At 39.5% G+C, this 14,268-nt stretch overlaps 1 protein-coding gene across 3 annotated transcripts in view; it reads right to left on the minus strand.

The window, feature by feature from the left end:
* KCNQ1 (potassium voltage-gated channel subfamily Q member 1) overlaps positions 1-14,268 on the minus strand; it is a 334,459-nt gene that overhangs the window by 278,456 nt on the left and 41,735 nt on the right. The gene's annotated exons all lie outside the window — the stretch shown is intronic.

The raw sequence follows: 14,268 nt of genomic DNA on the forward strand, positions 1-14,268 counted from the left end.
TAAGCTACTGACAATAAATAAATCAAAGCAAAAAGCTCAGTGCTTTGAAACTTTAGCCTTACAGCCAGGAACATTACAGTAAGCTCATTTTTTAAAAGAACTCCTTGATTTTGACCTAATGCTACTTTACCAAAGCAACTGAACATTATTGATTTCCTCTGTTATGAATTGAGATGAATAAAAACCGAAGAGATTACAAATAAGAAGCCTTCTTTGTTCTGTATATCACTTCCGCTATGCTGGTCAGTCAGATGCCATTGTTTTTCCTCCTGCTCCCATAGCATGAGAAAAGTATCTTACTAGGAAATAAAACAAATGAAGAGATACAAAACAAAAATATTTTCCAGGATTTTTACTGATTGTTTTCAGCCTTATATCTAGGACTAATAATAAGCAAGAAAAACAGTAGCAGAATCCCCCATACTGGTTCAATTTTCATTTTTGTTTTAAAATGTTCACAATACCTTGGGTTCTGGAGCCTTTTGAGATAAGGGTTGGGATTAATATTTATATAGAAGTGATTAAAAGACATTTTAATTTTAAAAAGCTTACAGGCAAGAAAAGTTGTACTGTGTGAGAGCCTAGATGAACATTCAAGGAAGGCAATACAAGCTCCCCCAGATTTTAATTGATATTGGCTTTCTGTGTATTTGAATTCTCCATGTCTTGTAGACTGCTTCAGTCAGTAATGATTTTTAAGTTCAAGCTAGGGAAATAATGACAGAAGATACAGTTCCACAATGAAACTTGCAATTCATTAAGAAATTTGAAATCTCAAGAAGTCCCTATTCCAAGAGATAATGGATAAACAGAAGTGACACTTCATTGCTCATTCAATCTACCTGACATTTCTTTCTCCACCTCTTTGCATGAAAGGTTTCACTGACAGCACTCACCACCTTCCGCCAACTCTTTGAAGAAAATGGTTTTGCTAAGTGAAAAAGCTCTAACTCAACGTCTCCCTTAAATTGTAGGAATAATTAAATACCTGTTAGCAACTTCATCAATGCCCCACCAAATTAGGGAACAAGGAGAAAGAAACAGCTGTTTCAAGGAACAGACAACTCAGGTTTCTCAGGTAACTGTCATCAGAAAAATATTTCTCCTGCTTGCCTCCTTGTTTTCTCCATAATGAACAGTCATCTAACACCATGATTATTTGTGATGCCCTCCTGCACTTTTATTCCATTCTATGTTCCAAGAGGCATGGCATCAGAACATCCCACCTCTCACCTGCTGTTTTCCAGATGTTCACCCTACCAGATGTAAGTAGCAATAATCCACACATTTGTGGGAAATCTACAGGAAATACAGAGCTGAGGAGTTGTTACATTAAAAAGACCCTGCTACCTGACTCTACTTAATAGAGATTTAAAGTGCCGGAGGATATTTTTCTGAATAATCATTTATTTCCTCTTCCTAAAAAAAAGCACTAGCAATGCTGCAGAGAGAAAATGACTACAAGAAAACTCCTTACCCTTTATATTTACAAACTAGTTCCTTCTTTCCAAGTGAAAGCTAATTACAGACACAAAAAAAGAAATCAGCAGTTAGGGCACAGATCATAGAATCACAGAATGGTTTGGGTTGGATGGGACATTAAAGATCATCTCTTTCCAACCTGCCTGCCATGGGCAGGAGCACCTTCCACATGCTCAGAGCACCATCCAGCCTGGCCTTGAACACTGCCAGGGATGGGGCATCCACTGCCTCTTTGGGCAACCTGTTCCAGTGCCTCACAACCCTCACAGTAAAGAATTTCTTCCTAATATCCAAACTATACCTACCTTCTTTCGGTTTGAAGGCATTCCCCCTTGTCCTGTCATTGTATGCTCTTGTGAAAAGTCCTCTCTATCTTTACTGGAGGCTCCCTTTAGGTACTGGAAGGCCACAATCAGGTCACCCCAAAGCCTTCTCTTTTCCAGGCTGATAAAAGCTGATAAAAATTCTCAGCTTTTACTCATCGGGAAGGTGCTCCATCCCTCAGATCATCTTCTTGGATTCATTTTAACAGGTCCAAGTCTTTCCTGTGCTGGGACCCCAGAGCTGATGCAGCCCTCCAGGTGGGGTCTCAGCAGAGCTGAGCAGAGCAGAGAGCCAGAATCCCTCCCTGCCCTGCTGCCCAGGCTGCTCTGGATGCTGCCCAGGGCACAGCTGGCTTTCTGGGCTGCAAGTGCTCACTGCATACCTATGAAGATATGACTTGGTTTTAAAGACAGAAACACCCCTGCACATAGGCTACAAAATAAATGAAGCTGCCTAGGACTTGAAAGCTAACAGTCCCTTGTGTCTGAACACCTAGAAACCAGAGTCCAGCTGCTTTCCAAAAGTCAAATCAACTCATGAAACAGGATATTCTCTTAATCAGAATTTCTCTTAATGTCTTCACCAGCATTTCAGTACCGTGGTTTGTTGACCTTGACAAAGTAAAGATTGACAGACTGCCTGTTTGTTTTGGGAACTGTTCAACAGAATGGACACAGTGTGCATTTTTTTTGTGACTTGATGCATGGCTGAGCTTCTCACCTCTGACTCTCATCGGCCATTAACCTGACATAATCAATTAAGAAGAGTAAAGGCAATTTCACATTATTGCTATACTACTTGAAAGCATTTTTTCTACATTGTAGCATGGAGTTTCCTATTTCTGTTGCCAAATTATAAATATAGGTCTCTGTTTACAAAGTTATTAATTTCAATTACTGCTGCAAACTTCTGCTGCTTAAAAAGTCTACAAGATCCCAGATCTATTCCCTCCACCTTACCCACTGTATCACAAATGTATTTGTAAGCACATACCATTGCACAGTTGACCTGTGTAGTCAGAACACTGCCCCTAATTTTCTTGATTTTTTTTTTTCTTGTGGATGAGATAGAAACTCCCTAAGCCAGTTCAGAATTAGGAGTAAGGGAAGAACTGTTTCTTTACATCCTTTTAACACTGTTTGTTTTAAAAGGGTGTATGACTCATGGTGGTTAAATATTTAACTGTTTCACTAATGAGCTGAATCCTAACATGAGAGCATGAAAACACGTGTCATTGCATTTGAAAAATCCCACTCACATCCAAGGAGCTTTTTAAAAATTTTATATATATATAGATAGATAGATACATATAGAAGCACACATTAGGAATCTATAATGTAAGTTGCTGTTTGAAGACTATTTACACACGCACATTTAGTATTCTGTGTAGACATATGTGGGAGCTGGGGCTTGGTTGTGTGGGGTTTGGTTTTTTTTTTTTTTTAATCAAAAGAATTGCAGTAATTCAACCTCAATTGTGCCTGTTATTGTATTAATAATGATGATGACATAATAGTACAATTATACCCTGTGGGACTAGGCTACACTGACATGTGCAACCACGTGCCTACAATCGCTTCAAAGACAGAAAGAGATTGAAGATACTGCCCCACCCCGCTTCTCATTCCTGCACTTCTCATCCTGGAGATTACCACCCACGAGGCTGAACAACGGGAACCTGCTATGGAAGTGCTCTTTGCCCTGTTATAACCACAATAGGTTTAACCATCTTTGGTGGCAAAAATAAAAAAGGCTTTCTGGGCCAGCTGGGCATTGAGCACATGATGAAAGTGAGCACAGTTCAGTCCAGTTCTGGGCAGTGGTAAATTCCATGGAGGGGCTGCAGCAAAGAGCTAGTAGATGACTGCTTCTTGAGATTTGCAGAGAGAGACATGCTTCTGCAAACCTACACCCTGCCTGTTCTGGCTGAATTTGAACAAACCAGCTTTTGTTTGTGGAGATGGCCTAGCTGCCAACTCAGGTTCAATAACCAGCTCTGGATTATGGTAGGCTGGCCTAGACCTGTAGGATAAATTTAATCTCAGCCAAACTAGCCTCAATCAGCTATCAGGCTGCAAACCCTGCTGTCCTGCAGCAAAACAGATAAAAAGTAAACATAAAATGCTACTTAATTCATTATTCAGTCAAATCAATACATGAGAGGCACAAGCTTCAGTTCAAAATAAGGGCCAAAATCTCAGCTTTTGTGGGGCAAAAAAAAAACCCCAAACCAAAACTTTTGCAGTTCAAAGTTAAGAAATGAGACAAGAAGTTAAATATTATTTTCCTGTTGTGACTGCTGAGGCCCATCACTGAAGCAGAATGCTCGGAGCAGGCCAAAGCTGGGACTTCTGGAAGCTGTGTTTTCTCTGTCTCCATGCCTCGCTATGCAAGAGCCCACTCAGAACTTCCTTCCCTTTACCTTTTCAACCACTTTGTTTCTTTAGGCTCCAAGGCCTATGAGGGTAGGACCTATCTTTTAGCAAATGTGGCTCCACACTCTACTAGGTGTTGTACTCAATCTTACAGGCAGGGCTGTAATGGAAACAACAATAATGTCCTTTCTCAGAAGAATAACACAAGTCTGCTTGTAAATTGTGTTGCAGATAAAGTTTCCATCACACTTTAAACTATCAAAAGCTAACAAAACTTACTCTACAGTTCCACAAACAGTTTAAGCCAGAACTGTTGCCAAAAGAAGCAATCTCATCTGGCCAAAAAAAAAAGGTTAATTTGAGCCCATCTGGGTTCTCCAAGGCAATTGACAACAGAGCTGCATAAATGCTTGTGTTGGCAGAAGGAATGGAGCAGCAGGATCATTTCTTCAGGTGGCAGTGCCAGTTTATGTAGGCTGAAACCCTCTCTTGAAAGTGCAGCCTGGGTTCTCTGAAGGATTTATCTCACAAAGCCAGCTTAGAGTGGAAAAGCTATGGATCACCCAATTCTACGCATAAAACTGCTAATATTCACCTCCCAAGAATGCTGCAAGGTTAAGCACACTTGTGTTTGTAAGGCATTACAGAAGTAAGATTAGTAAATATTTAATTTTCTCTCCTCCCTTTCCCCCAGCCTTGGCCACTAAGTATAACTCATTGCAAGCTCCATATACTAAATCAATGACTTGGAGCAGCTCCTAGAAGGTAGCTGTCAAGCTCCCTGCCTGTGGGCCAGATGGAGGTCAGTCATCATACACACACAATCCAATTGAAAACTGGTCGGCAATACTGCAGCCAAAACAGCATCTAAACACACTGTACCCACCCGTGCTGCAGGAACAGACAAATCACCTCTACAGCAGACACCCTTTCTCACCTTGATCTGGGGAACAGCTGCAGAGGAATAAAGGACAAGTAGATCAACTCCTTCTGCATGCATTCCACGTGTAAACACATCCTGTCAAACTGACAGAAACAACAGCGAAGAGGAGAGTTTTTGAAAGGTACCTTAATAAGGATGTTAACAACATGCTGGAGGAAAAAAGAGGCCAGCCTCAGTGTCATTAGCATAAGGGAAACCATCAAAGTGAGGCAGCACATAGCCTGCTTTCACAGACTGGGTGTGAAAACAGGCGTTTTGGTTATTTTGTTAGTGCTTCAAAGCCCAGCTGTTTCTGAGCACCAATACCAGCTCTTGGTTCCCCATCATCTTAAAAATATGCTCCTGGTCAATGGGTTAGGTGGAAGTACCCGATGTAAGCAATGCACTAAGGTCCCTGAAATCAGTGATCAGCAGAGATAGCTGAGCAGCACAGAGGTTTTAGGACATTTATCCCAATATTTGGTGCCTAGAGGGAGCTCAGAAGCCTACAGAAGTTACTGTGCTGCAGAGCCTCTGACTGCTGTGGCTATCGAGGCACGTGGGCACCCATCCTTGTTTGCTCCCAAGGCACAGGACACGCCACGAACACGGAACACAAGAAAATGCAGCACGTGGCAGCTCTCTGGGCTATCAAGACTTCTCTAGCAGCTCAGTATAAACACCATGTTCTGAGCTCCTCAATTAAATTCATTTATTTTATAAGCTGAGATAAAGTGTAAATGCCCATGCTAAATACTACTAGCCACTGAATCAACAGCTCTAATAAACTTTCACAAGGCCTTTCTGATTACTGAGATAAAGTAGAATTGGGCCTCATAACACAACAGGAGCAATCCTAGAAACTCTTTGTGCAAGAAAAGTTTAACACAACGCATGCTTCAGTCATGATGACATTTTTTTATACCACCAAAATAAAAGTAAATTAGATAAAAATACATTTAAAATATTAAATGTGAGATAAATACAGTTTGCAGTTACATAAATCAAACTCATGCTTCCTAGGTTACCCCTAAGTACAAGCAGACTCTGTTGAAGAAATCTTTCCTATTACATCCTGATCCTGTTAATATTTATGCACTCAGGAAGCTCCACTGAAGTCATGATGACGACTCATACACACAAAGTTAAACACACTGCACAATTGCAAGTCTCATGCCATAAAACCTTCACTTATAAACGTAGAATGTAATTTAGTTGCCTCTGCACATATACGTTTAAGAAGAAAACAACAAGCATACAGTCTTGCCTTTTTCCCCGCCTTGTCTAAAGCCATGGAATAAACTCTCACTAAGGCAGAATTGCCAGAGGCACTACAGATGAAATGAAGCTAGAAGTATTTTTTTTTTCAAATTATTGATGAAAAAGAAACATTCCATATATAAATATGTATAAATATGTAATGAAGCATATACATAAAAACATATGAAAGAGTAAGAGTATTCTCCCATGTTGTTGTTCTCTATCTGTACTCAAAGTCAGATACTTGTCACTTTTTCACGGCCTGGCAAACTTCTAACAGGATATTAATTTACTTCTTTTTGCCCTTCCAAGAGCAGTTGGCTCTCAGTGCTGAGATGCACTCTGCTCCTGTCAAACACAGAAGACAAGAAATAAAATAAGGAAACTTTTTAGAAAACAAACTCATAGAAGTTTACTTTAGAAACTGCCAAGAAAAAGAAAGCCATGAAGAAGCCCAGTTGATTTGGGGTTTTTAGCCAGTTAATTGAACCCACTTAACCCAACATTGCAAAATAAAGTTCTTAATACATTAAATCTAAGTTATTTTCTCTCTACTAACTCCTGGAACCTCCTTTCCTCTTAGGCACTGGCACTCGCTGCTTTTCTGCACTACAGTTACACCACACCTGCAGACTTTATTCCAGCTTTGCCTAGCAAGGGCCACTTAAAGCCATTCAAGAGCCACCAGCTAGTGACAGCTGGCAAATTCAAACCTGTCTCAGTAGTCTATCATATGTAATCAATTGCAAATAGAACTTCAACAGACTCATCCCATTATTTCCTAGCTAATTCCCCCTGGGAAAACAAGCCGGCAAGCTTCCACTTCGAATCATGAAGCTAGTTTTGCCCCTGTCCCTCCTCCCAGCTTCTCCCTTTCCCCTCCCTTTGCCTCAGTTCACGGCACTGTTTCAGTTTTTCGGCTTGATATCCGTTATGTTATGTCAGCTGTTACATTACGCTTAAAACAATAGACTCCAGCTGGCTGAGGTCAGATGTGAAAACAAGGACCTAACAAAGCCAGAGACCCTCCAGTTATACTGAAATTGAGATACACACTGAATGTAGCACTTAATGACAAACTACTTTCCAGACATTTGGGCAAAGCATAAAGGAAACACCTGTCACTGCAAACATTACACACTAATCCAGATAAACCCTAAATTTAAAAATCTTTCTTTTCACTGCTTGGCTGTAGCACGCAGCAGTATTCCACAGTTTTAATTTTTTTTTTTTTCCAAGATGGAATTTGGTTTTTTTTTACTAAAAGAATAAATAGTGATGAATATGTATAGTTTCAAAGAAAATATATTTACTGTCTTTCTTTTGTAGTTTACCAAGCTTAATGTTAAGTTTGACATGGATTTACACCCCAAAAAAGTTTTACTAAACTTTAGCCCTTAAGTAGGAAGCTTGGCAAAAGTGAAAAATAAATGTAACTGTGAATGAAACGTGCCATTTTCAGTGATGGCATTTTCTTAGCTGAACCTTTGAACACAATTTATTGGAATCTACCTATTCTTAAAAATAAAGAAACAAACCACTGGTCTACTGTGTGACTTATGAAGGCAAATATGAGCTCTTGAGAACAGGTGAAAAACTAGTAACTCCAGAGAATATATCCCCTATTTATCAAAGCCCTGCATAGGATTTAAAAGCAGTTTTTCCTGAAAGCTTCCACATTACTGCAGCTCATATGCAACAAGCTGGGATGCAAAAGGACAACGTGTCACCCTGCTCATTTCTCTTTGCTCTGGCAAAGACCCCCACGCTGCCAGGGAGGGAGATCACCATGTCAGATCATGTGGGCCACCAAACAGCCAGCAGACGGCACCAATCCATCACCAGTGGCTTGTGCTGGCCACAATCTGTCACCAGCCCCACCCTCAGCTCCAGGAAGGTTGCTCTTCCCAGAGCCCGTCTCAGTCTTCAGAGTCTGAGTCCCAAAAAATGCCGGGCACTTCATAGCCACCTCATCCCAAAGGGGATAAAAATGCTAAATTCTGATTCCTTCATGCACAGCGATGTAGTTGCAGACTTTGTTTTAAATGACAGTGTTCAGTTATGCCACCACCCAACTCCAGGTACAGAAATCCCAGAGAAGGGACTTTTCTTTTCAAAGTTCGTAGAAAAGGCAGAAACAGAAGTAACCAATTTTCTACATCCAAGCCACTCCATTGTAGCAGACTAAAATAAAAATTATTCAAATCTACAAAGTTTGGACCTTCTAGATGAAATGTATGGATACATGTAAAAAGAGGGCTTTTCTATAAAAAGCAGCCCACTTTCTAGGAAAAGTGGGCTTTTTCTATAAAAACTGCTGCTTATTCTTATCATACACATCTAAAGGCCATTCTTGGTGGTAACGTTAGAGAAATTTAGAAAAACAAACTTTTCTTTTATCCCAGCTGAATAGGAAACATCTAATAATACCAAGAGTGTACCTGGCAGGGCATGACATATTGGAAATCTGTGTTTTAACAAGTTTAAGAACTTTTTCTTTCTCCTCCATGCAAACACTTGCCCAATTCATTTCACTGAAAGCATTAATTGTCCCTTTTTTTTTTTTTTCTAAAAGCCATCCACATGATGAGCAATAAAGTAGACCAAATGGCATGAATTTTGTGGCTCCACCACAAAGTTGCCAGAGTTTTCTCTGGCACTGATGTTTACACAGCCCTTTTCTCCCATCTCTCTCTCCACAAATTATGATTGCTAATTACTCGTATAAAATTCCCCAAGCCCATGTGGAAAAACATTTCTTTATTAAGAGAGTTCACTTCTTCCAAAATATATTTTTATCTAGTTCAGGACGCCATCCAAGGTCAGACGCAGGAGAACACAAGCGCGGTCCAATGCTGCCCTCTGCAGATATTGAAGGGAAACTCCAGCGCCTTTCTACAAGTTTTTGCCTTTTAGCACATGTCAAAACAAAACCAGCTCATCTCTTCCTTACTGGTCTTAGCATGCTTTCATTCCATATCACCTCTTCATTCCTCCTTAACTCAGATTTCATCTACACTGGACCAGAGCAAGAGGACGGTCTTCTTGTTTTTGGTAATAAAACAGCAGCCATTTAATGAAATTGGTTCAGCTGTCCCTAACAGACAGCCTTATTTCCACTTTAGAAGCATCTGATTTGGCTCCCTTTGGCCTGATCAGAATGGACATAAAGCAGAATTTAAGCAAGTTCACACAACCTTCTGAACCAAATGAATTAAATCCTTTTAACATCACATTTACATTAAACACATAACTCTCTTCCACAGGCCAGGGGAGTTGACAAGGGATTGCTTCGAGAACAGCTGGAACAAGTTAAAATCTTATTACCAGCAACATTTCAAACCAAGGCAGCTGAGTTTGCAGTGAGGCAGATTAGAAGCACTCACCTTATCTGCCAGCACAGCTCAGCCATAAACATCACAATCAGGAGCTGAAAAGCAGCCAGAAACACCTGGGTGCAGATTCAGAGGAAGATCCCTGTTCCAGCTACTCCTGATACTGTTACCTCATTAAAAGAAGGGAGGGCAATTTTAATTTCTAATCATGTCTTCTGAGCCTTCAAATCACTCACAGCTGGCATTGTTCCTACAAACTAAAACGTAAAGAAGGCAACTTCGACTGAAAGCTGGGATTCTCCACTTCAGCTGTGAGTGACAGAAAGGAAAGGCTGCAGTGAGTGACTCCCTGGACAGTTCTTTCTGCAGGTCCAACAAAGGAAAAGATTAAAGACCATAAATCCACTAGACACAGCCTCTACACCAGCTGACCTTACTTTGGGTCAGACCAGGGGACATTGCTAAGGCTGCAAAGCCAAATTTTTCACTTTCTCAGCTACAGTTGCTCTTCAGAGTCTGTAGACTAGATTAATCTGTAGAGCTGTCACCAGGCATCTTTTACAGATATTAAATTAATTGAATTTTTCAAAAGGATGCAAATGCACCAATGCAGATCGTGAGTCTGCATTTTGGCCTTCTTAAGCAAGGAATATTATCAGGAAAGAAAACTGCTGGAACCTCTTTGAACAGTGTGTTCTCTGTGAAGACCACCTTCAGAAGCAAAACCTGTAGGTGTTTTCCTCTTTCTTTCTCAAAAGACCCACAAAACACTCCAGCAAACAAAAGCCAAGGTTTATACTCAAAACATTATATTAAAAAAAGCAATATAAATTAGATTTCCTATGGGCCTAGTCAATGCCTATAAAATAAATGTTAATAAACCAAATCTATTGCCTTTTAATCTTCATTTGTATTTTTTAAAGTTTAGATACTGTTTAATCTCTTCAGTAAGAAGTATCCTAAAGTAGAAAAGGAACTTAAACCTGGAAAGAATTCATACTTTCATCATAAAAACATAGCCTTTTTCTTCCTTTTTTTTTTTTTTTCAATTTGGCGGGAATCAATATTGAAATGAGATTCCTACCAGAAAATAGCTTTTTCAGGCACACCAAATATCCCTTGGTTCAGCAGAATGTTTAATCCCCTTGGATCAGGCACTTGGATTTTCTTAGATCATGCTGAGATAACAGCATTCTGCTGTGTTCTGGCACCATAAAAATCCTTGCTTATGAAAATAAAAGAAAAATATGGCCTCTCCGGGAACATACATCTCTGCACTAGTTTTTTCCATAGTTTGGACGCTGTAGTCTCAAAATCAATTTTTACACTGATATACCGCATTCTCTTTATGAGTCATGGCAAAAGCTCTCCCGCAGCACTCTTTGACGCGGGCCAAGTGCACACAGGACTCTTCAAAATGATGATGCTTTCAGAGCCTTGGCTCGGACTCCAGCTCACGCTGGGCAAGTGCCAACGAGTAACTGGAGTCAAACCCCTCCGACAGCACCATCTAGTGAAAAAAAGAGAAAATAAACACATGCAAATTTAAACAGTTTTCACTGCATTCTGGAAACGAACAAAAGGCCAATTCTCTCCTAATCTCCCATTACAACTGCATTTAGGTATAGCTTTCATCAAGGCTCTTTGCCTCGTGAAGTGTGGTGACAAGCAGAGAAAGATTCAGCAGCTAATAGTGAGCTTTTTGTCTAAATCTGGAACACCACTTGGAACACATATAAACTTGCCCTTGTTTATTTTTCCAATGTTAAGCTAGCGTTTTTCTTGCTTTTATGAGAAATAGAAACGTTTTTTAAAGCTTTAAAATTACTGATAGAATAACATCTTCAGTTTTGTGCTGTGGTAGTAGGAGGTGATATATTAAGACAAGCAGCTCTAGAATACAGTCAAAATAATATATACATAATACATATAATCTCAACAATGATTTTAGCTTTTATTTTCATATTATTATAATATCCTGTATGACTATATCAGTGAAGCATGACATTCTTTTTTATTAAAAAGGGCACACCCAGCTTCTGTCTGTAACTTCAATGTGATCAGGCTCCCTACTTTCAAAAAGACTACCTGCTGAAATTATGCAGGTGCTCAGACCTTTTACAGGGTCAGAGTCAAATACTTCGGCTGTTTGGAGGAAACAAAACAGCATAGCTATTAATTGTGAGTGATCTTGTTTAATTAGTTTTCCAGTCAGGGGGAGCAGATTCCCAGGTTCTTTTCCCAATGTGTATCTTCAGTGCCATGCAACTCCAGTTTCATGGGATTACTTGAGGTCTGAAACCACAAATTCCACATGGTCAGAGTTCCTCAGTTCTCACTGCCCAGTTAAGGCCAAGCAAAAGCCATCTTCAGGATTCCCTTAGTCCTGGTAGGTTGCTGGTACACTGCTGCTCCTTTGAGCTCTCCCTCATTTAGGACTAGTTTGTGAATCAAATTGCTTGCCTTCTTTTGCTCCCCTACAATATACAGTGTTACCTACTTGAATTGTCTGGATCCAAGTAAAAATCATTAGTGTCAAATAATTAAAAATCCTTCTATAGACACAAAAAAGAAATTAACTCCTACCCCAGAGCAGTAGAAAGAGCACTCTCCTAAGCTTTCATTTCTCCTTACAGCACCATTTGGTTTGGAAATTTGCTCTTTTCCTGCTGTGTGTCTTAATCCCTACATGCTATTACACTTTATTTTACCTCCTTCTTTCCATTTTGCAGTGTATCTTCAACTGATCCTCTGTGATTAAATCTCCCCCAAAGAATTCAGTTGCATCTATTTTTGACGACTTAAATGCTACCTTAAAGAAAAATCTCTTAAGAAATAAGAGAATAGGAAATTTCACTGGGTAGATGCCAACAGGAGGGAGATTCTGACATTTCTATTTGTGTTCCAAGATGCCACAACTCCTTGGAAGGCCCCACCAAAACTGGATAGAGCAGAGAGCACATTGGCCCATCTACTGCTTAGGATGGATGGCTCCCCATAATCCCCACAGGTTTCATTAAAGTTACCACAGTTAATCCTTTAAGAAAACAATATCAGACTGTGCCAATATTTAACAAGCAGACAACTGCTTATTTCCCATAAAACCCATGACAGTAGGATTTCAATTTTAGAAATTAACCCCAGCTTTTCTCACTGTGTAGAACAGGAACACTGATACATCATACACTGACTCCCTCACTATTTAGAGGAAGACAATACAGAATAGTAGAAATACACAACCCACACTGGATATTTCATGCACTGTGTGTAATTCTGAATGCTTTGCACACACCTTACACTTCCTGTATTGCCCAGATAGAGACAACACACTCTGCACACAGGATGAACAAACCAAAACAAGCTCCATGATTTCACAGGGTGGGGGCACGGAATGAAACCTTACTAGTTATGTTCTCTCTAGAGGTTGTTTCACCTAGACAACACACATGTAAAATATTATTGTATACTGCAAAGGTGAGTGAGACATTACCAGGAGTTAAATTCATCCCAGACATTGGCAGAAGTTATGGATGAAAACACCTGCTAGTTATGGAATAAAAAAAACCCAAACAAATTAAATCTGTACAAAAAGAAAAAAATAAACCCACAAAAAAAAAAAAAAGTACTGAATGCAGAAATAAATGCATGAATGCTCTTAGGTGGCACTAATTATATTACACCTAGGAGTTCAAACATCTTACAAGCCATTTAAAAATAATATACCAGGAATGAAGGCACTTCATATAGAAATAATGTGATTGACACTAAATTTAATATGCTATATTCTTATAGCATTCATATTAGGTATAGAATCTCAGCATATTTCATAGATAGACAAAATTTATTAGAATTTATGGAAGTCTTAAGTGAACTTTTTCATATTAACAGTGGTAATATACATAATGAAATTACTGGAGCATTGCTACAATACCTGTTTTGAACAAATATTTAAATTGCTAGTTAGCATTTTCTCAATATAGTGACAGTGTTTTCACAAGTTAAATAATGGTAATTTATTTATAAATACAATAAATCAGTGATTTAGCAGGGGGTATGCCCCTAGTGAGGTACAACAAATTCATGAAAGTTTGGATGTTTAAAATCATGCTTCTCCAACCTCAAAACCTCAAAACTAAAGCTCTTCAATGAAATCTAGGCTGGCAGGACACAAATACTCCTGAAGCATTTGGTGATACATTTGTGTTGCAGCACAGGTATACTATAAACACTGTGACTGTGTTCTCTCTGCTGAAGGGAAAGAGCATAGGACAGGTAGAGCAAGTTGTCTTAAAGTCACTGGCCATGAGTTTTCCACTTTTGAAACAAAGCTGGATATGACATCAGCTAAATGAAAGGACTTCCACTTTTTTCGCCTGCTGTGGCCAGGTGTCTGTTCTTCAGTATGGCTGAAAAAAGTATTAACCCAAGAAACAGGGGGGATTCAAGCTTAATTAGAATAACTCTACGTGTTGTATACATCACAGATGTCCTCAGTATGGGCCACAGAGGGTACCACTTCATTTTTGGGTTACCATGACTTTTGGAATTTCTGCAGCTTTACAGACTCATT

Source organism: Poecile atricapillus, chromosome 1 (assembly GCF_030490865.1).
Source record: "Poecile atricapillus isolate bPoeAtr1 chromosome 1, bPoeAtr1.hap1, whole genome shotgun sequence".
NCBI lineage: Eukaryota > Metazoa > Chordata > Aves > Passeriformes > Paridae > Poecile > Poecile atricapillus.